Source organism: Camelus bactrianus, chromosome 29 (genome assembly GCF_048773025.1).
Source record: "Camelus bactrianus isolate YW-2024 breed Bactrian camel chromosome 29, ASM4877302v1, whole genome shotgun sequence".
In the NCBI taxonomy this organism is placed as follows: Eukaryota; Metazoa; Chordata; class Mammalia; order Artiodactyla; family Camelidae; genus Camelus; species Camelus bactrianus.
In genome coordinates, this window is record NC_133567.1 from 12483373 (window position 1) to 12511057 (window position 27685).

The 27685-nt window shown below is 39.7% G+C and overlaps 1 protein-coding gene and 1 pseudogene across 2 annotated transcripts in view; one reads left to right on the forward strand and one right to left on the reverse strand.

The window, feature by feature from the left end:
* SLCO5A1 (solute carrier organic anion transporter family member 5A1) overlaps positions 1 to 27685 on the reverse strand; it is a 108197-nt gene that overhangs the window by 63006 nt on the left and 17506 nt on the right. The window lies entirely within an intron of this gene.
* Positions 23345 to 26601, forward strand: LOC105081506 (small ribosomal subunit protein eS26 pseudogene; annotated as a pseudogene).

Below are 27685 nucleotides of genomic sequence, written 5' to 3' on the forward strand. Positions count from 1 at the left end.
CTGCTCTCACTCTCCTCAGCATTTCCAAAGAGAAAGTGCAGTGTTTATTTATTTTACAGAATCATCTGCTTGTAACAGCAAGACATTAGGTTCTTCTCCATCTGTGTTTGGAAATGAAGAACAGAGGCACGGCCACAAGTGAATGGCATTCTTCAGAAGCATGCATTTAATAATGTAAAATTAGAATTCTGATAAATATCTTGTTAACCTCTTTGTTGATAACCTAAAACTGAACTCAAGATTAGAAAGTATTTTTTTTCAGCTCCAGGTTTCCCATACGCATATGAAGATAAAATTGATGTTTACACCTCCAGGCAAAGCAGCGCCATCTACAACTTAAAACTGTAATGAGGCCAAAATGTGACATGAATCATCTTCCTGAAATAGTTCTTCTGGCGTGAAAGGGACTGTCTTACAAACACAGATGGGGAAAGGGTATTTCCACCACACTGTTTATGCCCGGGGCACTCGAGCGCTGCATCTTGGAGAGCCAAGAAGTGACGTGCAGGATGTATACTGGCAGGACCACGCGATGAGCTGGTGAATGGAAAACCAAATAAATAACATTCACCGAGAAACCCCAACTGCTTTAGGACAAAGAGACAAGGCTTTTTTAAATTCAGCTATACATAATCAGAAAAATTCATTTTTATTATATAGCAAATAATTTTAAGTCCAATGGAATCATTCTCACTGACAGAAATCTACATGTACAGCTACGTAAGTATATCTACAATTACACTACACGCTATACTATGTAACAGAGTGCAACCACTATGCTCTAAACAGAAACACGCTTATATATGTATGGATATATATCAATAGCTGTATGTGTATGTATAATAACTTACTGATACGGTCTCATTCAGTACATAAATCATTCTGGCCACTGAGTTAACATTTATTAATTCGGTAACTAATGGCCTTCATTCAGAGCTTATCAGAGGAGCAAACTGTTGAAGTACATTCAACCACTAACAGTCCCATTCAAAAAGTCCCCATCACGCTTCACTGCCCAATGTAAAAATTCTATTTGGAGTTCAAGGGTGGGACAAGTTGGCCAATCTACTGCCTGTACTCAGGGCTCCACGTGGACTGACTCGGAACAGGCCTGGGCAGAGCCACCTCCCTTCCTCTGTGGCTCCCACGGTGCAACCCCCCGCCCCCACCTTTCTGTCTGAATGCTACCCAGTCCTCCAGGCCCCACCACGTCCAGCACTGACCACCCTCCCCTGAGTGCTCTCTCCCTCCTCAAAATCCCTGCAGACAATATACTGTCTATGCCAGTGGCCTCCACAACTTTTCACTGCACATCCCACCAGTAAAATGTTGTAAGCCTGGACCCCTGGTGTACTTTTCAGTAAAAGACTGTGTATGTACCATTCGTCTCTGTCTCACAGCTCAAATCTGCATCAGTAAACCCTGCTGGTTCTACCAGCAAACCATGCCCAATATGCAGCTCCTTCTCCGTGCCTTTACTGTGGTCCAAGCCACCATCATCACCCATCTGGAAAACTGTTCTGAGTTTTCCAGTGGGTAACATGCCTCTGTCCTTACTTCCAACGTATTTCCAACACAGCCATCTAAAGGAGCCTCTAGAAACACGAGCCAGATCACATCACTTCTTTGTTCACCCGCTCCAGTGTCTTCCCATTCCACTCCCAGTAAAAAGCCAAAGGTCTTTTCTGTGGCTACAAGGACCTCCCACACGCTTGCCCCACACCTATTATCCATTTGGTCTCCATCCCTCTCCTGTTCACTGGGCTCGAGGTGCACTGACCTCCTTACGCTTCATCCTTCCAGGAGCAGTGCCACGTTAGTGTGTTAGTACTTGCTCTGGGTGGGGGTTTTTTGGGGTGGGGAGTGTGTGTGTGTGTGGGTACTGCTCTGCCCCTAGATGGCCACATGGCTCATTCCCTTACTTCCTCTAGGTAGTAACTCTGTTCCTTCTCACCGAGGCCCTACTGGGCGATGCTATCTAAAATCTACGACTCTTTCCCCGACTCTGCTGTATTTTTGTTCCCGGCATGTATCACTCCCTAATATACCATACATTGCCTTGGTTCATCTTATTTGTCACCTGTCCTCCCCGACTAGAACGGATGCTTCACACAGTGTCCCCCATACCCAGGAGCGCAGGAGGCATCAACCCCGTTCACTCCCATTGTTCATGACCTTCAACTCTCCCAGTGAGTCTGAATCATCCACCGTCATTAAGAACAGCGGATGTCAGTGACACAGTTCTCCCTCAGTGTCTATCATCTCTTGAGACACTAGCTAATGACATAGATGTCCATCCATATTTCATACAGTGAACTTGATTAATTCCATGGTTTTTGACTGTGTCTCATCAGATGTGACTATTCCATCACTGGTTTTCTCTGGGAGGACTGGCTGTTCAACGAGCTAGCAACAGACACACACACGTGTAAGTTCCAATCCTGTCTTCCTGCCTGCCTCCCCACCTGAACGGTCTCACATACCCCATAGGTTGTGCACAACTCCCCTTTGAGGGAGCACTGGACCATTCCATTCTTCTGAGATGAAATGTACCCTGCTCTTTACTTCCACTTCTCCCTTCAAATATTTGTCTTCTCTTTTGAAGTAGCTCTTCCTCCTTGACAGGAGAAATCATATCATGTATAGTACTATGCAGTAGTTAAAACACAGGCTCCAGCCTTCTGGAGTTTATATCCCTGCTTCAGTTCTTCCTGTGTGACATTAGCCAGTTGCTTAACCTCTCTGAGCCTCAGTTTCCTCATCTGTAAAATTGGGATGGTAAAAGTACTTACTCAAGGGGCCGTTATAGGCATTAACTGGGTTAATTTTTGTACAGCATGTGGAATATCTGGCACATGGTGAGGGCTATATAAGACTATGCTGGTTTCATTGTTATTATTTTATATTAACTGATGCACATAGTTTAGTGTTTGGGCATGGGAGGCATTCAACAAATATTTATGGGTTGGTTACATATCTGTATCAACCATGTCTTTTATTTTCTGTATTCTTACATTTTGACATCTGAGGATTTACAGACCCCAGAGGGACTGCCCTTCCCAGGGCTAGCCAACCCCTAGGATGGCAAACAACTCTAACAGTGAGAGTGCACTTTTCAAATACAAACCAACCAATCCGGAGCCCCAACTCAAACTACCTCTTTTACTGACTTCCCACTCCAGGCCACTATCCACCTCCCTAGTCCCCCAGAGGCCAGGAACCAGAACCAGGGACAGCGCCCGCACCCCAGAACCCGCTGATATTCAGACTAGCCAGTCCTAAGCCAGCTCACCCGCAGGCCTCACCCATTCCTCCCTGGGGAAATGACAATAAAGGCTGGAGCCCACGATCCCTCCCTCTCTCTACCTGCAGCTGCCCCTGCTGCTTCCTCGTGTGGCCCCACGGTGTCATGTGCCCCTTCTTGGCAACCGTCAGCAGCAGACTGTCTTTTCCCTGGCAATCATCTCCTAATCTGTTGGCCTCGCTAAACCTCCAGTTTTCTATTCATACACTGTGTTTTAGAACGACATCACGGCCACGGTTCCTCTAGTGCAGGACCTGCTTTCTCAGTGACCCACGTGGCGGTGAATGCTGCTGGGAACGGATGCTGACAGGGGTTTAGATGACAAGTAAAATTTAGGCTCAGTGTCAGGACCTGGGATTGCCACCAGGACGGTCCTGCAGAGAAACGTCTTGCATCCTTGCCTCACATGACTACCAAACCCACCTGGGACACAGGCAGAGGAGGTCGCCCTCGAATGTGTCTCACAGCTACTACGCAGACCAAGAGGATGTGAAACTCAAGCCACATGTCACCACAACACAGTAGCAATGACACCAACTCGCATTCAACTTGCATTGTTTCTTGAAAATGAGCCAGGGCTCTTCCGAGCACCAGGGCACCATGCGGCAGGGAAATCGTCCCTGGCGCATTCCTTCACTCACAGGCACAGGCAGATAAGAGACTTCTGATCTCAGTTATTTTGAGCAGCAAACGTTTTTTTTTTCCTTTTAAGTGATTCAGTTATTTTGACACAGGCCTGACAGCAAAGGAACAGCTGCCACCACAGTCAGGGAAGAGTCTATCACTTTGCTGAAACATCCTGGTAGCATCTTAGGTCACAAATGAGAAAAGGATGGAAATGGATTTGAGTAGATTCAGAATATTTTTTCCTCACTACCAGAGCAAGCAATAGTTGTTCTAAACTCACTCTCTTCTTTTAGAAATATTTTCGAAGTAATTTGTATTCCAAAAGGGAACTCACAAGTATACATGGAGGTAGTCGGTTGGATTTAATACCTGGGGCATGGGAGGCATTTAAAACGTCAAATTGGGTACCTGTGAGTGACCGCTATCGATAAACTTAATCCAGTCCTCAGGAAGGACCGTAAGAAAAGCTACCATGAAAGCATGAAAAAAAAAATTAGGTCAAATTTTTAAATAAAAACTTCTATAATTTATAATTTTATTTATAATTTATATTATTTTATTTATAATAAAATAATAAAAATAAATTTTAATTATAATTTGAGGGCAAAAAATGTTTTACTAATAGTTGAGAATGGAGTCACTTAGAACACAAACAGAAAATGCGTTAAGAGAATGATCAAAATATTAATGACCTCATGACAAACTAACTTTACTAGTTATCCAAAAAAATAGAAGCCATGAACCATGAACCATCCTAACTAAATAAACTAGCAATGACTGGAACATGACAGCACTCAGCACAGTTACAAAATCAGTGAATTGGTTATTTTCACCCATAGCTGGAGCAGAGCTACACAACTGGTACGTGCCTTCAGATAGCAATTCACCATGTATATCATGATGACATGAATCACTGCATTCAGTTTACAGAAAAACAGAAATGTTAATAACAGTGATTGCTAACTACGCTTTGATACATAATGCAACTATTAATTTTAATGTTTACAATAAGTTTTTATACTTTGAGGACATACTCATTTGTAAAATTTAAGTGAAAAGAATACAAAATTCTGTTGACAGTGTTATGATTATGTCAAAAAGCATACACTTAAAAAAGGCTGTGTATGAAAAACCTACTAGGACTTATAAGTGAATTTAGCAAGATTGCAGAATACAAGATCAATACTTTAAAAATCAATCATATTTCTATATACAAGCAACAGTCAGAAATTAATACCTTTTACAACAGAAACAAAAAAATAAAATACTTAGAAATAAATCTATCAAAAGATGTGCAACATCTATACACTGAAATTTACAAAACATTGAAATTTTAAAAGATCCACATGTAACCAAGCCATTCTCCCAAAATTGACCTGTAAATTCAATCCAACTCCAATCAATATCTGAGCAGAATTTTTGGAGAATGTGACAAATTGATTCTAAAATTCTTATAGAAATGCCAAAGCCAAAACAACTTTGAAAAGAGAACAAAGTTAAAGAACAATGATCACCTGATTTCAATACTTATTTATAAAGATTCTGTAATCAAGACGATGCAGCATTGGCTTAAAGATAGACAGATCAATGGAATAGAAAAAAAGTCCAGAAACAGACCCACACATATATATGGACAGCTGGCCTTTGATAAAGGTGTAAAAGTAATTCAATCAAAAAAGGATAGTCTTTTCAACAAATGGTGCTGAAACCAGTAGATATCCATATTAAAAGTAACTGAAAATAGATCATTGACCTAAATGTAAAACTTAAAACTAGAAAACTTCTACAAGAAAACAATTAGGGAAAGTATTTTTCAACAGACACTTTACCAAAGAAGATCTGTGGATGGTAAATCAGCATCTGCAAGACGTTCAGCATCAGCAGGGAAGTGCAAATTAAAACCATGATGAGATACCACCAAACTCCTACTCAAACAGCTAAATTAAGAAGATAAATTTTGCCAAGTATTGTTGAGGACGTCAAGCGACTAGAATTCTCATGCGCTGCTGATGTGAAACGTAAAATGTTACAGACACTTTGGAAAACAGTTTGGTAGCATCTTAAGGAGTTAAACATATAACTATCATACAATTCAACCATTTTACTCCTAGATATCTTCACAAGAGAAACAAAAGTGTATGCCCATACAAAGAGTTGTATACAAACACTCAGAGCAGCTTTATCTGTAGGAGCCAAGAACTAGAAACAACCAAATGTCCATCAAGAAAGAGGTGAATGCATAACCTAACTGTACTGTATGTATATTCATACAATGCAATCCTGTTTAGCAATACAAAGGAACTATTGATACCCGCTAAAACATGGGTAAATCTCAAAATAATTATGCTAAGTGAAAGAAAGCAGATATAAAACAGTACATACTGTATGATCCAATTTATAAAATTCTAGAAAACACAAACTAATCTAAAGTAATTAAAAAAAAAAAAAACAGTCTGTGGTGATTGGGGACGGATGGGGACCAGGCAGAAGGGAGGAATTACAAAGAGGTTCAAGGAAGGTTTTGGCAATGTTGAGTATGTCCTGCAGTCTTGACTGTGGTGATGGTTTCATGGGTACATATATACGCCAAACTTTATCAAATTATATACTTTAATTATGTGCAGTTTATTTTATGTCAACTTCTCAAGGGAAAAAAAGACAATTTTTCTAAAAGTGGGGTCTGGTAATGGTTACACAGTTCTATAAATTTACTAGAAATCATTGAATTATATTCTTCAACTGGGTAAATGTTATGGTATGTAAATTATGCATCAGAAAATCATTTAAAAAGACAGACAAATATCATATGTGGTTATATGTGGAATCTAAAATATGAAACAGTACACCAGAAACTAACACAACATTGTAAATCAACTATATTTCAATTAAAAAATATATATATCATACAAATGAACTAATTTATATAACAGAAAAGAAAGCCATAGAAAAGAAACTTATGGTTACCAAAGGGGAAAGTGGTGGGTGGGGGAAGGATAAACTAGGAGTTTGGGATTGACAGGTGCAAGCTACTTTGTCTAAAACAAACAACAAGGTCCTGCTACACAGCACAGGGAACTACATTCAATACCATGTAATAAACTATAATGGAAAAGAAAAAAAAAGATGAGAAGGAAACACACTATATACTGAAAGTTGTTAGCTCAGGGTAGTGAAATTACAGTGGGGTTTTTTTGCACTTTCTTTATAACTTTCTGCATTTTCAGTTTTTCTAACTGAATACAAATTTTAATAAGCCAAAAAAATTTTTGAATATGTCTTCTGGAATTAGTGCTTTTATTTCTTTAAGATACTAATAGCTAACAAATGCATCATCTTTGTGTAAATTTATGATAAATATATTTTTAAAAACTGGAAGGAAGCCTTTACAAGTTAATGGACTTGTATTTGTTGTTATATCTGCAGCACCTCCCACAGGAGCGCCTGACACATCATGAACACTGAGTGCGTCTCTGATGAATGAGCACACAGTGTTTTTAAAGCAATCCTCCAATTTTTCTTATGACTGATCTGCCCAATACTTCATGGTGACTTCTCCCAGGCTAAATTATTATATATATAATTAGGGGCCGGCAAATCCAGTAAACGAAGTTTTATTGGAACACAGCCCTATACATTCATTCCCATATTGTGTGTAACTACTTTCAACCACAGCAACAGAGTTGTAGTTGCTGCAAAGACCCTCAAACTGAAATATTTACTATGCAGCCTTTCAGAGAAAAAGTTTGCCTGGGAGAGTGGGAGGTACAAACTGATGGGTGTAAGAAAGGTTACAAGGATGTACTGTATGACACAGGGAATATAGTCAATATTTTGTAATAAATGTAAATGGAGGGAAACCTTTAAAAATTATATAACAAAAATTTTAAAAGTTAATTTTTTTAATTAAAAAAGGAAGAAGTTTGCCAGCCACTGTAGTAAATAATGACAGTCATTTATTGCACATTTACTATCAGCTAAATGTTTGCATATAATTTTTCTTTTTAATTTTCACCTCTGAGGTAGTTATAACTATCTAAGCTATGGATATAAATCACAGAAGTATGGGTGAGATTTTGTTTAAATGCACTTCTGGAAAAGCCACTTTTCTATATATGTTTTATTTTATTTTTAACCAATTATCTATGTAGATTATAAAAGTAAAGGTAAGTAATATTTATATAAAAAATTCATTTGTAAAGTCCATCTTTTCAGGGTTGGCAATTTATCAAAGATTCAACTTTCTAAGAATATAAACCCCAAGTAATATTTTAGTTGAACTATAATTCATTGTGAAGTGGAATAACTATCTTACAGAAACTACACTAGACACTTGACATCTTTTGGCCCATTTGACACTAACAACTTCATGGGGAAAAATATTTTTTTTTATTCCCAATTTACAGATGAGAAAGCTGAGTCCCTGAGCAGTTAAGTTTAAGGAGCCAGAAATTAGTAAGTGGTAAAGCCAAAATTAAACTTTGGCTCCATCTGAAACCAAAGCTTATCTTCTCTCCATTTATGGACACATGTCTCCAAAATACAAAAAGAAAGCAACAAGAGTTTAATTATAAGAATTATATAGTTCTCTACTGCTGAAGAAATGAATCCCATTAGAGCTGAAAATCTCAAATATTTTTGAAACTGTTAGTAGCAGGAGTTTTTTAAACATTCTAAATGAAAAAGAAGCTCACTATTTAAATTCCCTTCTCCAGTTTCATCCCAAATTGGCTGCCGTTAAGGATGGCAGAGAAATGTACATTAGCTGAGAAATACATTCCAAAGATGTCGTATGACATTTACTTCAATAGTTACAGTGAAGACTCAGAAGAGGGTACCAGCTGTTAAGAGCAGATTAAATTTACCTCATGGGAAGGGGAAGTCACTGCCAAGAAACACCTTCCAGGTAAACAGCCATAGGTAAGACACAGCCCCAGTTTGCTTTCCAGGCACTCAAATAAGCATGACTTCTGTAGGAAAGATCCAAGTCTAGAGCAACACTCAGACACAAGTGGAATAATGTCATGTGCAAACGTCCCTGCTGTCACCAACATCATCATGGCCATCCATTGGAATTCATAGACATTCAAATGATATAAACTTTTTAGGTCACCTTTAATGCTACTCTCCCCACCCTCCCCCATCAATCCACAGGAATTAGTTCTATCACAGTCAGACTGCTTGCACTAGGGTTCACTATAAAGCTTATTCTTGTATTTAGAGAAGGGTTCACAAAGTCTACAGTTACTGACAGGAGAGCTAGTACCAAAAGATAACACTGGGCATTTATTGCATGTAAGATGCTGTGCTAAATGCCTTTATATGTATTTTCCCACTTTATCTTCACAGCAACCTTATGAGGTAGGTACTATTATTGCCCTAATTTAAGGCATTCTCCTTTGTAACCATCTTATGGATGAAATGTATTCTAATAAATTCATCTAAACTAAAAATAGATACTCTCTGACTCTCTGTTAGCTAACAATAATGAAGGCAATAAATTACCTAAGGTGATATGCCTAAGCTTTTTGTGTTTCTTCTAACACACAGCACTTTTTTTAATCTGTAAAGTTTGTTTTCTTAGATTATCTACATATTTTTTATTGAAGTATAGTCAGTTTACAATGTTGTGTCAGTTTCTGGTGTACAGCACAATGTTTCAGTCATACATTTCAATATGTATATTCGTTTTCATATTCTTTTTCATTATAGGTTCTACTACAGGATATTGAATATAGTTCTCTGCGCTTTACAGTAGGACCTTGCTGTTTATCTGTTTTATATACAGTAGTTAGTATCTGCAAATTCCAAACTCCCAATTTATCCCTCCCCACCCCCTTCCCCCATTGGTAACAGTAAGTTTGTTTTCTATGTCAGTCACATAGTACTTTAGCTTAGAGTAGTCAATTCTCATTGGAAAGCTGGTCTACAGTTTACTTTTATAAGAAAGAAATAGGACAAATGACCAATCTAACATGAGGCATTCTGTGTTAAAATAAAAAGTAATGTTCAGTGTCATTCTCTCGGGGCAATTATGATTCAGCTCAATATTCGGGCGGTTTGTAAAAGATGGGCTTCAGCATGAGTGGTCTGTGTAGGTCTCTGTCAGGGGCTGACTCTGTGATCTTAGGCAAGATACTCAATCTCACTGGACAAGCCTCTTCATCCATAAATAGGGGATCGTAATTTATCCACTCCCAAGAGTTAATGAGGGGCTAAATGAGATAATGCACATAAAACCCTTAACACTTGCTAAGCACTCAGTCAGCATTGGCTGTAACAATTATCAGCATTATTACTTCTATTATTATATTTAACTTCATACTTAAAATCATTATTCTGAGACAATACAGGACTTTAAAGTATCTTCAGAACCACCAAAGGGTGTTATATTCAGTACCATTTTAGTGTTAAGTATATTTTATTGTTTCCAAAGTCTTCGGTTATGGAATTCATACATCTGGTTATCAGATCATCAGAATATTCAATTACCCAAAACACCTTATTCCTTAATCATTAATCAATCAGTAGTTACTTGTTGAAATTATATTGTCTGAACTACCTGGTGTTAAATATTATGAGTGAGAGAACTATCATGCCCTTTCTCCAAAAAATGTTAGTGGGAGCTCTTTTGGGGAGGAACAAAATGCACAAGAAAAGAGAAGTGGCAACATAAGACATTCTGTTAGTGCTACAACGTGGGCCCAATAAAAACTACAAGAAGATATAAGGAGAGAAATGGAAGAAAAAATCTAATGCTGATTAAGTGCCTCCTCCTAGATTTTTAAACACAATAGATAATCTTCCCAATGAAATATCTGAAAGGTAAGTTTAATTAGTTCTCACTTTACAAAAGGAGTCTGACCTTTGACACGTTACATACCCAAGCCACAACACTAAGTCAGCAAACTAGAGTGGCAGATTCCAGCCACAGTCTGACTCCAAAACCCACGTCCACTGCACCAAACGGCCTCCCATGCGATTTAAATGAAGTCACATTTTACACCCAACAAATACCAAAATCAAAGCATAAAAACATTAAGCTATCCTTAGTGTTCTCCCAGAAGAAAAGATATGATTAATTTATACAACAGCCATATAATACATAAGAAACCATAACACTAAGTTCTAACTTTTAAAAAGAAAATCCTGAATTGTCACAGGAGCTATTATAATTTTCAGAGCAAAGTTATCTTAGAGATGTTTTCATGAATTTACTACGTTACATTTTTAAATTTATTCATGCACTTTATCAAGCTCTCGAGGACATTTCCAGACTAATCTCACCACTTACGGAGCATTAATTCTGAGACTTGACTAGAGATAATATAGCTACTATGTAATATTGAATAGTTCAAAATGAGAAGTTAATATACTTCTAAAAATAGCAAAGAAACTAGCATATAAAAATGTCAACTGTGGTCATCAAGAAGGCTTTGAGTCCTAATTCTCTAATTTTGTATTAGGGATGTTGGGAATAAATAACATCATTTTATATGTGGCAACTCTGTTAGATTTTAGCCCATTCTCAGAGACACAGATTTATCACTAACCTTATGATCCATCCAGTCCCTCAATTTTCAACTACTCTCAGGAAATTTCACCAATAGGCAAATATGCTGGGGGGGGGGGAACAGATACTTACTAAAAGCATCTTTAAAAATCAGAATTCTTTTAATAAATAAAGAGGATAAATTGGGAAAAAATTAGAATTCTGAGCTGTGCCTAGCAAGCTTCAGGGCTTAAACTACAACATTTAATTAATATTATACACCAAGTTTTCATAAGTGTCCTGCATCTTTGTAGCTCAGCTAATGGAGTTTTGGTAATGCTATTAAATAGTAAGAAGCCCTAAAAACAATCAAGTATTTTTGTTTGTTTTTTAATTTTTTTTTAACAAAGGCACCGGGTATTGAACCTAGGACTTTCTGCATGCTAAGAACATACTCTACCACTGAGCTAAACCCACCGATCCCCCCATTTTTTTTTTTTTGGTGGGTGGGAGTAGTTAGGTTTATTTATTTTTTAATGGAGGTACTAAGGATTGAACCCAGGACCTTGTACATGCTAAACATACACTCTACCATTGAGCAATACCCTGCCCCCCAATTATTGTTGATTATTGACAATTATTGAGAATCTCTAATCCCTCTAACAGGAAAGGCAGTGCTGTTCTGGATCAACTCATGCAGGGAGCTTCCTGCCCAGGTGTGGGTATCAAACTCCAGCCCTGGAGAATTCATGCACTATGATACATCCACCTCTTCTTGTAAAGAGTAACTTTATTCTTTCTGACTTCTGATACATTTCTGATAAATTGAAATTCAGACCTATGCATGCCCTAAACTGATGTACCATTTCCTCCAATTAGAAGTTCTGGTGGTTAATTTTGTGTGTCAGCTTGACTGGTCTATGGGATGCCCAGACAATTGGCAGAACATTATTTCTGGATGTGCCCATGAGCGTGTTTTTAGAAGATTAGCATTTGAGTCAATAGGCTGAGTAAAGAGATCCACCCTCACCAATGTGGGTGGGCATCACCCAATCCTATAGGCCCTAATAGAAGGAAAAGGGCGGGCAGGCAAATTCTCTCTCCTCTTGAGCTGGGATAGCCATCTCCCCTTGCCCGCAGACATCAGAGCTCTCGATTTTCAGGCTTTCAGACTCCAGGACTTAACACCAGCAGCCCCTCAATTCTCAGGCCTTTGGACTTGAACTGACTTACATCACCAGCCTTCCTGGTTCTCCAGGCTGCAGAGGGCAGAGGGTGTGACTTCCCTAGTACCATGTGCGTCAATTCCTATAATAAATCTCCTCATGTACATATAGACCTCCTATCAGCTCTGCTTCTCTGGAGAACTCTAACACAGATTGGCTTCAAATATCTTCCTTCATGCCCTGTGATTATCATGATTAAGTCATATCCAGCCACTGACCTGCCTATGCACCATGCTAATTAATCAAAATTGTCTGTGCTAGATAAGAACATGAATTCAGGTCCATGGGCCACAGCCCAAACCCTTGAGGCTGGATGTGTCCTGGAATTAACACTTTTTCACATTTTACAAAAGTAAAGGGTGAGTGATGCTCTATATTATGTAACTCCCCCAGCAGAGTCTGGAACGGTGCTCCAAAATCAGACATGTTATGACTTCTGTGACAAAATAAATGAACAGTCATACTAAGCGTGATTTTAAAACTAGCCCCTATCAGATCAGGCTGGGATTGGCCATGAAATGAGATGCAAAGCTACCTTTTGGATTTCAAAGATTTTAATAGAATGGAAAGTTTTAGTAGAGGAGCAGCAGCAGTAGAAAATGCTTGAAATTACCACAAAAACAGATATGAGGCACCAGCTTTACATCCCTCAAGAGTGTTTAACTAGACTGATAAAAGATTCCTTCCTGAACCATGAATCAAGCCCAACATTGGTATTAGCCCTTTATTTCCTCCGTCTCCTCCATCTGAACATTACTTCTATGTCTCTTTGATTCTAGGATTTCAGTATCATTAGAAATATACATATCAAGTCAAGAGGTAGATTTAAAGGGGAAAAAAAAAATCACATAATTTCAAATTATTTCAGGAGATTCGGACAGCCACAGGATCAACCCTTAGGTTACTCACTAGTTCTGCTCGTTCAACCAAAATCATATGCTGACAAACATCCCTTTCAGGCGGCTTCGCTTCTTTTAGTGAATTTCCCTATGATCACCCCATAATTCTGAAATTTGTGTCTATTCTGATTACCACAACAAGGAAAAGCTTGATTTAAAGCATAAAAGACAGTAAAAGAGCTCAAAGTATTCTTACTGGATTGGACAGTGACTTACTGAGTCCAAAACAAGCATAGAGTCCTGGGTAAATCTCATTACCTGTCCTAGGTCATGGTCACCATAAGCAGCTTAAGTGACCTGGGCTTCCTAACTGTTTACTCCACATTTACCCTAGTAATTTGGATTAGTCTTCATCCAAACCCTGCCAGGTCAGCTTGAAAAACACTGGCCTACATCGTATCTTGTGGAATTTTTGTAAATGTGAGACTCTAAGGGTCACAAACATTGTCATGTGTGAGACCACATTGATGGTGGTAATCCCCTCACATCTGGTGAATAGCTCACAATAACAAACCTGGTATAAATTGATTACACATGCAGTTATCATTTTCAACATGCATTTAATTCAAACAATAAATCAGACACCATAACAACATAATGTATAATCATTTTCTTCCTTAAATAAGATCCTTCCCTACTGTGCATCTTAATCACAGAACAAGGGAATCATTCCAACTAAAATCATAGCCTTGGTACAACTTAAAATTATCTTCTCACTAATATGAAAGCTGCTGTAGCGAATATCTTAGGTTGGATTCCCCCAGAAGCAGACGTTAAGATAAGGATTTGAGTCCAAGTAGTTTAGCGTGATTCTGGAACACATGCATACTGAGTTTAGGGATACCACACACAGTGCTGGTTCATCTAAATACCATCTGTCTCCGAAATACCCTCAAACATATATATTTATTTATACACACATAATAGTCTATTTCAGTACAGTGTGTGCGTGTGTGCGTGTGTGTGTGTGTGTGTGTGTGTGTGTGTGTGTGTGTGTGTGTTCCTTGCCCCAAGCAACACATTCTGTTTTCCAGCAGTAGAAATTGGCCTGGGACACAACACTGTGCCTCTTGGCCAATGAATCTCAGCCAATGACTGGGGTGAATACGTCTGCCCAGTGGCTGGCTTCTCTTTTGTCCATTTATGTGTGAACAACTTTGACCCATATTGTCCAAAAAAGAGTATACAGGTAACTCATGCTGGACTTGTGACCCAAATAGACCTAGAAGGAGAATTAGCCTGGACATGGAAAGGCAAGGACCTGTAAGTTTCATGTAATCTCGAGAGTCATCAAGGACATGGTCAAGGATACAGAGGGCGAAGCTCAGCAGGCGAGTGGGACTGAGGAAGGAAGCCCTGTGATAGTCTGAGGGCGTCATACACAGAACTGCAGCCCAGAAAGACTCAGGACAGAACTAAGGCCAGCGGCAGTCACAACTTCAGGGGATTTGAAGAGAACTCAAAGCCATTGCCAAGGCTGCCATTACATGATGTATGTTCCTTTCAAATGTTACTAACATCTTTAAAAAAAAAAAAAAAAAAAAGGAAAAATAGCAAAGGGCTGGGATCTCCCTGTTTCGCTGGCATCAAATGGTCCAAGCTGAGGCTTCCTATTCCTGCCCTCCATTCCCCACATCCCAGAGGTTCTCTGATCGCATCTGCTCACTCTCTCGCTCTCTGCTCACTGGGAAGGGCCAGCCTTGGGTGTTGTGGGGTAAGTTTCAAGAAAGCACACACTGGAGGTGAGGACACACATACAGCCAGCTGGCATTATCACTCTGCAGGAAGGGAGAAAGGGGAATGTGAGCTCTCTGCAAAACCAGGATGGCAGCTGTCAGGATAAAACAAGTGAGTGCTGTAAGTCCAACCCACGGATGTACCGAGTCAGGAGATGTCCTTGTCTGCTCAGGCTGCCATTGCAAAACATCACAGACTGGCTGGCTGCAGCAACAGACTATTTCCTCAAAGTTCCGGAAACTAGAAGTCCAAGATCAAGGTGCCCTCGGAGCTGGCTTCCAGTGAGGGCTCTCTTCTGGCTTGCAGATGGCCGCCTTCTCACTGTCTTCACATGGCCTTTCCTCCATGCACCTTCCTCTTCTTTCAAGGACACCAGTTTTACTAGATCAGGGTTCCAGCCTTTGACTTCATTAACCTTAGTTATTTCCATAAAGTCCCTATCTCCAAATACAGTCACACTGGAGGTTAGAGCTTCAATATGAATTTTGGGGGGACACAATTCAGTCTATAACAGGAAGTAGGAGTCTTTTTTTAAAAAAATATCATTATATTGTTAAATTACAGTCATTGAAAATTGTGCTCTGGGTGGGGCAGGGTATAGCTCAGTGGTAGAGTGCATGCCTAGCAGCTACACGGTCCTCAGTTCAATGCCCAATATCTCTCTTTTTAAAAATAAATAAATTAAAAACTTCAAACTACCTCCCCTCATTTAAAAAAACTGTGCTCTGTTTGTTCACTAGAAGAAAAGTATTCAATTTATGACAAAGATTCAATACATTAAAAAAAAAATCTGGGATGAAATTCTCCCCTCCTTCCACGTCTGCAGTGCTGCTCTGCGGTCTTGCACAGAACACACAGCCAGCACTCACTATGTGCCAGGAACCATGTGAGGTCCTTGGGCTCATGGAAGAGGACAGAAGCAGTAACTTCCACAGGGAGCTCACGATTTGGTGGGACAGCATCTGGGTCATAAACAACACAAGCATTTGCTTCCTGTCACTAAGATTTTACTAGCTGGAGTTTATTTCATTTAAAAATATCCTATCCTCAACAATGTAATGGCTTTCTCTATGTAGTGAATTACAGAAGGTTCACTTTGGGAGATATTCAAGCAAATATTGATCTGACCATTAAAGGAAGACTATCAGGATAAACAATACTATAAATAGCAAAGTTGAAAATAAAGTCAACAAGGAAAATAGCTAAATTGAAACTCTGTCTTTAATTGAAGCCTTTGCATTCTTACATCTATTTTTATCAAGTATTAAAGATACAAGAATTCATCAATCAACAACCCATAGATGACCCATCTTCTGCAGGACACTGGGTGCTAAAAAATGTAAGCACTCTCAGAAACATTACAATTTAGAGAGACAAGGGAAGCAGGTGCACTGTTCAAAGGCACAGAGACTAACACTGTTTCAAATACAAGAAAAGCACAAGCCAGTGATTAACCACCAAACAGAGCTACTGCAATTTACAAAAGCAAAACTGTGAACACTTTGGACAAAGATATTCAAGGATGAGTAAAATTTAGATATAACGGGGACAGAAGAGCACATGAAGAAATATGGTTAGAAAATTCCATAAATAAGGTAACGAGTAGAGTATTTGGGAGAGCCGGGACAGAGCCATTGGGGAGAGCCTTCAACATCACGCCAGAAGATTAGATTTTATCCTCAGTAATGGGGAACCTGAGGAGCCCCTGGAAGTGTTCTAGCGAAGGGATGATACAATCGAAGTATTATTTTAAGAACATCCGTCTGGCATCACCATGTAAGGGTTGAAAGAAGTCTGTAGACAAGAAAACTCCAATAGTCCAGGCGTGAAATGATAAGGATCTGAACTAGGCTGGGTGGGGGAGGGTCATGTGAGAGGGATTTAGGAGAAAGAGAATTTATAAGACTTGGTAAGTTATAAGAAACCAAGAGATTCACTGGTCTTCACAACATGTGGGCAAGAGATGGAAAGAATCATTAACAAAATTAAAAAGTCAAGGTGGAAAGCTGGTTTCAGAGCAGGTAAAATCCAACAGAAATTGATCACAAAATGGTGAGGCCAAAACAGCAATCATAGGATTTAGTGTGGACACAGGCACATACTCTTTTGGAGAATAATCGTAATAAATATGTCATTTTTACAATAGTATGAAAATATTTTTTAATAGAACTTTTTCTGATCACAAAGCAACTCAAGTTCAAAGAAAACACACTTGGTACCAAAAAAAAAAAACCAAAAACAAAAACAAAAATACAAAAATCGCTCAGAATCCTGTTACCCAGAGATGACGATTCTAACACTGTGTTTTCCTTTCAGTATTTTTTTTCAATGTCAATAACAAGAGACAAAGGGAGGAGACAGAAAGGAAAACATGGCTAAGATTTATTGACTGCCTAGTACATTCCAAGCATTAGTCCAAGCTCTTGACACACATAAAGGAACTTATTCTTCACAACAGCCCTAAGGAATAGGTACTATTATTATCCTTTTTTTGCAGATGGACAAACTGGAACCCAGAGAGTTTGAGAAAACTGCCCAAAGTAACACAGAATTGGACTCTGAACCCAGGTAACCCAGCCCGACCTACCACGTATATTGCCTCTTGCACTATGTGATTTTATAATGTATATCAGTTTGGATACAGAATAACAGAACCTATGCTCATTCATTCATTCTTTAACCAAGCCTGTAAACTCTGCTGTTCATAGGAGCAGCAGAATTCCTTAGGCAAACGCCATTAAAGGAGGGGCTGCCAACTGGAAACCTCTCCTAAAATAATTATTTTCCCAATAGCTGGTCTTCCTGTAGTCTCTTGAGATTTCCCCAGTTCACTGAATCCAGTAGTCAGGATTGGCTACATAATGTCGCTGTAACAAGCATCCCAGAACATCTTAGGGCTTATAACCGCAAAAGCTGATTCCTTGCACACAATTCATGATCCATCAAGGGTCATCAGAGAGATATGCTCCGTGACTTCTGGCTCCAGAACCCAAGTTGACGGCACCAGAATGTTGCCACTCTGGTGACAGAGGAAAAGAAGGTTCCTCAGGATCTTGCTGTGGCACTTAAATACTCTGGCCTGGAAGTAGCACCCGTCACTGCACATGACTCATTGGCCAGAACTCGTCAAATGGCCCCACCCAACCACAAGGAGACCAGGAAGTACACTCTGCCCAGAGGGCCAGAATGGGGAGGAACACCTCTGACTTCACATTACCTGAATGCAGTTCACACCGAGTCCCTGGAACCCTCCGGTTCAAGCCACACCTTGACAAAGACTCTATTGCTAATATCCTTTTAAGGCAAAAATGGTCAATATAGATTGAATTAGCTGTAAAGGAACCTTTATGGCACCAGCTTAAATTCACAGAGTCATTAAAGAGTATCCAGGCCCCTTCTATGAATGTAAAAAATGAAGCCCAGAGACACCAGTCCAAAGTCACTCCAACAAGTAACAGACTAAACTTCAAGAGTTTATTCTTTTTATGATTCCCTCAATAATCCTTCACAAAGCATGTAAGGAAAAGGTATGTTTCACCTGTTGAGAGATGTACCATATGTACTGGAATCAACCACAAACTTCATTAAAATTGAAATCTGTGTTAAAATATTTTTCAGGAAAGTACATTATCATAGATCTTACTGTTGATAAGTTTCTTATTTTCCTTACCAACATTTTATGATTCAGTGTTTTAAATTCTCTGACAGATTTTATTTTAATTTCTAGTCCGGGAAGTGTATTCATTGGCAAGCAAAAAAGAATCTACATGGCGGTATTTGATGAATAGATCTTTATATGTCTTGCAGTATCTTTCCTTTGCTTTTACTTAGCTGACACAAACTCAGTAGTCAAACAAACAAAAAAAAAGATGAAAGCAGGACTCACTCCCCCACAGTGGCTCCAGGGTCATGGGAAAGTAGACAATGCAGTCCCTTCATTTAGTGCAGAAAACTGACACCCACAGAGTTCAAGCCACGTGCCTAGTTCCCCCACTAACACCGAGTTAGAGCAAAGTCTCATCTCCAGGCTTCCAGCTCCAAACTCAGTGTTCTTTCCAGCACCCCATGTTCCCCCAAGCTTCCTTGTTTTGGACAAGTCATTCCATTTCTCTGGTCTTCAGTTTCCTTCACGGCAATGAGGGAGAAAGACTCACTAGATCAAGATTTCCCAAATGGGTTTCAAGAAGACCAGCCTCTGAGATGACTGTGGAATTAAAAGTTCTTTGGTCACACAAGTTTGAGAAAGACTAGATGCCTTAGTCCTCTCCTGGACGGCAACAGAGTAAAGGCTATAAGGAATTCTGCAGTCAAGAAAAAGATGGAATGTTGCTGATGCCAGGGCTTCCCCAATGCATTTGGTAACAGGAATGTTTTCGTGTGTTACTGTCCTCAGTGTCCTGACTCCCTCTCTGATCACTCTTCCTCCTCTGCTCACTCTTCTCCAGTAACATGAGCCCCAAACACCGCAACCACTTCCAGTCTCAGGCCTTCAGACCTGCCGCACCCTCTGCCTGGTGGGCTCATCTCCCCAGGAGATCTTCCCTGGTCACCGTGCTCCCACGCTGTCCTGCCTGGCCTTCTTCATCTTCACGCCTCCTATCCCTGCCTAGAGTTACAGGGTGCACTGTCAGCCCCCTGCCCTGGCATAGAGGCTTCCGGAGAGCAGGAGTTGGTCTTGTGAATCGCTGTAAACCCAGCACCTAAAACACTGTCTGCAAAGAGGAGAGATGCAGTAAATATTTCTTGAATGGATAAACCAATGAGCCATTTAGTGAAGCCGGGGCAAACAGTGTTGTGTAGAACAAGGGGAATTGTTGCCAGACCAGGCACCGGCATCACCTGGACACTTAACAGAAATTCTCAGCCTCCACCCCGGACCCACTGAACTAGACCCACTGGGTGCAGTGGGTGGGGGTGGGGTGGGGGTGGACAGCAATCTGGGTTTGAACAAACCTTCCAGATGACTCTGATGCCCACTCAAGTTTCAGAACCACTGGTCTAGAACATCTTTAAGATCAACCCCTGAAATTCTGGAATTCTATGATTTGTGAGCAATTCTCTTAAGGTCCTTTGAGCATTTTACAGGGGAATAAACTAATTTCTCATGTTTCCTGAGAGCCTTAGAATTATCATATATGGTAACATACTGGCTTTTCTCTCCAGTAGAAATAAAGCCCTAATTAACACACAATGTCCCACTGAGAATTAATCAGTTTAACAGCTACCCCAACGCACTTGAGGGTCATTTTACCATCTGTTATAACAGAAAAACCAGTTGCCCTGGAACAATTAAAGCTCTCTCTAACAAAGGTTGAGTTCTTCCCCCAAAATAAGAAATATTCACACGCACACAACACATACACACACAGAGAAAGACATTCTTATTATGAATCAGTCCCTTGATTACATTCCCAATGATAATGCAGAAAATCCAATTAGTTTTAATACTGAAAAACACTCCAGAGAATAATTTACATGCTCTCATTTCTATCTGTTGTCCCTTTTCGTTAACTGAAAATGGACAGCAGGGTAATTTTTGATAAAAGTTCTACTAGATGTAAAAGCAAGCAAGCATTACTGAGAGCAAAAAGCCAGGGGTGTAAACCTCATTTACAAGTCACAGCACTCTCTGGGCCTCCACAGTCTGGCCCAAACATGCTAACGTGCTCACCCAGAAGCTCTCTTCCTGCCAGACTGATAGACTTGAAAGCTCCTCACCATGCTTTTCACACTGCCCCACCTGCTCTGTGTGTATCAGACCCCCTCAGCCTCTCTGGCCCGGCTCCATCCTGCCCTTCACTCAAGGTGGACCCCTTTGCAGACCATGTCTGCAAATCCAGGCCAAAAGTCTGGCCGCACTGGATTACACCATTCTCATCAGATGTGAGTGTGTTTCATCTCCTCTTATGATTAGTATCAATGAAAGAAGAGGCCCAGGACATACACATTTCTGCGCTCTCCCTCACCCATTCTCCTCCTGAACCTGCCATCTGGCATCTTTGGTTCATCTCTTGGTTTCAACTTTAGCTAAAAGACCATCGATCTCTACAGCTCTCAAGGGATTCCAGCAGCCAAGTGAGTCCCACCTCCCCTCCTCACTTCCTCACCTCCCTGCGGGGAAGAGAGGGAGAAATCTGAGCGGGTAGCCAGGAGGGAGTCCTGACTGGCAGGAACCGTGACTACAGGATGAGGGGGGTGGTTATGAGATAGCGCCTTCCTTGTGAAGGAGGGCGGAGACCAGGGTAGACAATATGTCTGGCATGGTATATGAGAGTTTGTCCCTGTCCAAGACTTTAGAATCCCCAGGAGAAGATGTAAGATAAAGCCAGGCCTGAAAGCAAGACATTTTTGTTAGGATCTAAAATCTGTATCTTAAAAATCAATCAGAATTTCGGCTTCCTGTATTTTGTGAGTTTATTTTCCTGTGGATCTCAGGATTTGTGGAGTCTTTTACAAGTTTCAGCTTATTTCAGTATGCCCCAAAAAAAACAAAAACAAAGGAAGGGGTTGTCTGTCCCATAGTTATTACCACATTAAACAGGCAGCTACCCACCCCATCCCTCCACTTCAGGATGAGTGTGGAAATGATGCAGAAGCAGAAGTGAGACATCCTCAGGGAAGATAGACAGGCATGTCGGAGCCCCCTGGTGAGTCACTCACCCCACCTGCAGGGCCTCCTGCCAGAGAAACCTTGAAGCTTCTGAGTTCTCAAGGCAGCGATCACTGCACACGAAAGGTGACTTGAGTTTACACCCCGAGACCACAAAGCATCACTGCTCAGGACACGCTGGGTTCCAAAAGCCACACCCTATGAGCCACTAAAATTCACTGGACTGCAAGCAATCAACCTGTTAAAAATATAGCTTGGCACACAGGAGGGTTTCTAAAATAAACAAATTTTGGAAAAAGCCTCTCATGGGTAAATCCCAGTGGGTACTGTATGTTCCCAAACAAACTGCTACCCGCCTTTCCTGAACATCCCCAAAGGGAATGAGAAAAGAAGAAGAGACTCCAGGTTCCTTTTCTACAAGACTCAAATTGAGCTTTGCTAGACCTGAGGATCCCAACATAAGAGCTAGTTCCATATTTAAAACCACTCAAGTCAATAAAAAATAACAAACATAAAAATTAAAAATTAAATACACAAAATAACACAAAATAAAAATTAAAAATAAATAAATAAGATAAAAATTAAAAAACACAAAATAAAAATAAACAAAATAAAAATTAAAACACAAAATAAAAATTAAAAATAAATAAATAAAATTTTTAAAAAAGAAAAATACCATATGAGATCACTCACATGTGGAATCTAAAAAAGAAAAAACAAAAACATAAATACAAAACAGAAACAGACTCATAGACATAGGATACAAACTTGTGGTTGCCAAGGGGGCTGGGGGTGGGAAGGGACAGACTGGGATTTCAAAATGTAGAATAGATAAACAAGATTATACTGTATAGCACAGGGAAATATATACAAGATATTATGGTAGCTCACAGCGAAAAAAACATGTGACAATGAATATATGTATGTTCATATATAACTGAAAAATTGTGCTCTACACTGGAATTTGACACAACATTGTAAAATGACTATAACTCAATAAAAAAAAGTTAAAAAAAAACAAAAACCACTCAACTATATTTTATATATATACATATAATCTTCATATATATTATCTTTATATATATATAAATTTTTTTATAATATATAAAATCTTAAAACTAGGCAGGGAGGAAGTACAGTGAGTTTTGCTAGGAGGGAATCTCAGCCATTACTTCCATGGACTTCCCAGTATGTGTCCCACTGGTTTGCATTCAGATCCCCAAAACAACCCACAACAATCTACTTAACATACAGTATTACGCACCAGAATTCCAATATATGCACCAGGAACAGACCTCACTCCCCCAGCTTAAAAAGACTTCAGAGGTTTCCCCGATACAACACATGTGCTGGGAAATGGGGACCAGCTCATGGGGACCAGGGCTGGGGAAGCCCAGGGCTCAGTGTCACATAAGTTTCAGAAATGTGAAGATTGAAGTTGAGAAGCTACACATGGCAGATGGGAAGCCAGAAACAAGAAGACGAAGCCGCAGCCATTTCTTTGATAGGTAATCGGTTCTGTCTCGGATTTCTCCAGAATAGTTTCCAACCCCAACGGTTCAAAACAGGATCATCTAGGAAGCTCTTAAAAGATATAGATTCTAGGGCCTGACCACAGCTCTGCTAAATTAGACCCCAAGTGCTGGGTCCAGGAATCTGCATTTTTAAGGATGCTCTAAGAATCCTGCTCTGGGGTTTTGATATTAGAATGATGGACTGACATTTCACATGTCACAGCTCTCCAATATCCCTTAAGCCACATTTTCCTCTAATGGATTTTAATTCCTATTTACATACCTCCTCTGCAAACGCAATGCCATGTGGTTTCCTTTATGTATAGCACTTACCATGATTTTATTTATCAGTTACTTGTTTATTGTTTGTCTTCTCCACTAGACTAAGTCCCACGAAAGGATTTTGTATTCGCTCATTTCATTTCATCTTATTGCCACATCTATAATGTCGACTGAGTAGAATTACTTCCTTAGATCTTTGGGGAGTTATTGTGTCCTTATTCCTAAGTCAATGAGATGGACCAGAGCAGCTGGGTGGCCCAAGATCATGTGATAGTTAAGCGGCAGGGCCACGTCTCCCACCAAGACTCAGGTTCCACCTTCACCCCCTTCCACTCTCTCCATGCTGCCATGCTTCAACAGATATCACAACTTTATTCCAATTTATTAATTATCAAACTTGCTGACGAGCTGGCCCATGGGTCTCAAAGTCTCATGTTTATTTGCATGACAGGCAACTGTGCAACTCTGAGACACATATGCCGCTGGGAATTTATGTAGAAACCTTGAACTCATTCTACACATTTAACAGAGAAACAACACACATAATGTAAAGTGGGAAAATGAAAGTTCACTGGAAAACTCTGGCATAATACATTCTAGCTCTGGTAAAAAGAAAAAGGCATATTATGAGAGGAAGACTAGTTAGCTACAAAAAAAAAAAAAACTCACAAAACTGATAGTAACAGAATCCTTTGCTAGAAAAAAAAGCACATTTAATGGAAACCTGAATATGGATGGAGGTTAATGAATAAAATAGCATGAGTTTATTCTAACCTAAATAATTTATAGGAAATTAAAAGGAATATCTAGGAAGAAGAATTCTGGAAATTAAATGGATGAAAATACAATAATAATGTTGAAATGACCTAACTGGTCATTAAAAGTCTGATTTTAACTATAATGAAATTAGAAACTCAACCATTTGGGACTAGTAATACTTTGTTAACACAGACTTTTACATATTTATCCTATCCTGGAGAAATGACATTTAATCATGACAGCTGGTTGAGACTGTACAGAATCACAAGGGAAATCAGCTACTGAACCTATTAACACATTGGCAATTTTTTTTTTTTAAGAAATCAGTGAATTTTTCAAATTAAATATTTACACAAAGTATTTCCAGCAAATATCTCATAAAAAGAGAGGGCAAATCATAACAAATTAGGTAATAAAATCAGTGGTAAAATATCTAGCCATTTTAGAAAAAATTGATTTTTTATTGAGTCACTAAATAAGCATAGTAATCTTGGTAAGCATTTAACCATAGGCCTCCTAGGGTTCTTCCTGAAACATTAATCTTGATTGAGTCACATTAGAACATTCAAAAGACTTTAAATCATCAGTAGGAGTAAATTGAAGCAAAGGGTAATAACTAACCAATAATGATTTAGAGTTAGGGAAGGTCAAAGTGGAAACCCAGAGACCTGGTAGTGAGCTTGAATTGTGACCAATGAAAAGGTTAAAAGCCCTCAAATTAAGAATCAGATACCACATTAAAAAAAGAGAGAGAGAGAGAGAAGACTCAAAAGAGAGAGAACCATTGATTAGCCAGATTCTGTGATCAGTGAAAAATAAACATCTGGAATTAGAATATACATGTGTGAGATTTTAATCTATGGATATGCTCCTAAAAGCTACAAAATATATTTTTTATAATCATAGCTAAAGGAATTCATAACAAGCAAAAAACCTTATTATAATGAGAGAAATATACCTTCCCACCTGAAAAAAGGATGTATTCTAAGTTTTTATTTTTGCATAGAAGTTTTTTTTTTTAAACAAGACAAACCTACAGGCTCAAAAATGAGCCAGCATAGTTTGAAATCAACTCGTTAAGAAAATGTGCAATAATCAAATGTCCTTTTTTTAGCCTAATAACTCTAAGTAAAAAGAGTAACAGTATATCTTTTAAGTATATAAAAAGATATCAAGACCAAAGAGGAAAAAGAATACTTTTTTAACCTAAACCCAATTGCCAATGAGATTATGAATATTTTGTTTGACATACAAATTGGGGGGGGGGGGGCGGAAGACAAGCAACCTATCAGAATATAGTCAGATATGCTCTCTCGTATCCTCACTTCCAAGATGACCAAGAAAAGAAAACAATGATCGCGCCAAAAAGGGCTGCGGCCATGTGCAGCTTATTCGCTGCACCAGCTGTGCCAGATGCGTGCCCAAGGACAAGGCCATTAAGAATTTCATTATTGGAAACATAGTAGAAGCCGCAGCCGTCAGGGATATTTTGGAAGCAAGCGTTTTCAACGCCTATGTGCTTCCCAAGCTGTGTGTGAAACTACATTACTGCGCGAGCTATGCCATTCACAGCAAGGTAGTCAGGGATCGTTCTCGTGAAGCCCGGAGGGACCGAATATCTCCGCCCAGATTTAGACCTGCAGGTGCTGCCCCACGACCTCCACCAAAGCCCATGTAAGGAACTCAGTCCTTAATGACTGAAGAAATATTGTTCTCTGGAAAAGCAAAAACTCAATAAAATGGAAATTATACTTAAAAAAAAAACATAGTCAAATATGTCAAAAGAAAATTTGAAAAGACGTAGGATCATTGGAGTCCCTTAAAATCAGCTTGGTTAGAATATTTAAACACCCTACCTTCCTAAGGCTACTCACAAGATGATTATTATAATTACCATACCATCATTATTATGATAAGGTGATGGTAATTTTTAGTATACATTTTCCATATACTGAGATACAGTTAATGACCTGAGATAGTTTTGGGGATCTTTTTTTTTTTGGAGGGAGAGTGGGTTTTGTGTTTTGTTTTCGTTTGTTCTTTGCAGTGAGGATGGGTAAGCATTGCTCCTATTCCCTGCCTCCTGGAGGTCAGCAAGTAACTGCATTTGCAAGTTGACAGGACAAGGTGCGAGCAATGCATTATGGAACAAAGTGACGGTGTCTGACTCACATGGAACTTACAGTCACAAGCCTCATTAACATTGGGCTCTGCCTGCCCAGTGAGTTCACCAGCTGCAGACACAAGGTAACCCCAACCGAGAGGCATAGCCGTGTACAGTGGAGCACCTGTATGTGGCTGAAACGTCAGAATTCCACCCTGGACAATGGAGTCCAGTGCCCCAGACCTCAGTGGAGGCTCTGAGAGCTTGCTTAGGCACTCAGCACACAGTGAAACTGCCAAGCCAAGAGAGAGAAAGCTCAGCATCCTGGTAAAGCCACAATGAAGAGCCAAGGAAATGGTCCACTGGAATCCACAGGGACCGAGCAGATTGAAGGAAAGGAGGTCCCGGGCAATGAGCATATACAGGAGGTGCCGGGCACAGCAGGCTGGCTGAGAATTCAGGGTAGGAAATAGACCCTGCGGAGATTTTCTGAGCCACTTGCCAGATGTTAGTGTAGCCTAAAGCCTTAAAAGTGGGTAGGGAGGGAGAGGGGGTCAGTCCCCACAGTAAAGACAGAAGGAAGCCAAATAATAACAAATACTTATAACTCAACCATTTCCTGTGACATCATGACCTGAATCACATGGCTTGTTGATATGAATCCAAACTTTGCTTCAGAGATCACCCCCTTCAACTTTTTAGGCAAAATAAGTAAAATTAAATATAGAAAATCAACTAATTAGGCATTTGCTCCCTTTCTTTGCCCAGGCAAACTCTGAATGTGGCCCCACAGGCAGTAAACTCACTAGGGAGAGAGAGTGAGAAGGTACAGGAGGCTTAAGCAATAATCTATAAAATATCATTTGACCATGAAAAAATATGGATTAGAGGAAACGCAAACATTCTGAAGCCAGCAACAGCAAGGTCAGGTCATGTTTCTGGGAGATGAGATGAAGCCATTCCTTTATGTCACTATTTCTTCTACTCATTTTGTTTTTCTTCTGCTCCCCCAACTCTAATACACACACACATACATGCATGCGCACACGTGATCGCAGATTGCCCTCTATGAAAGGTGCGCAAGAAGGTCCCGTTCTATGTTTCCCAGGCAGCTCTCTGCAGCTTCACATAATC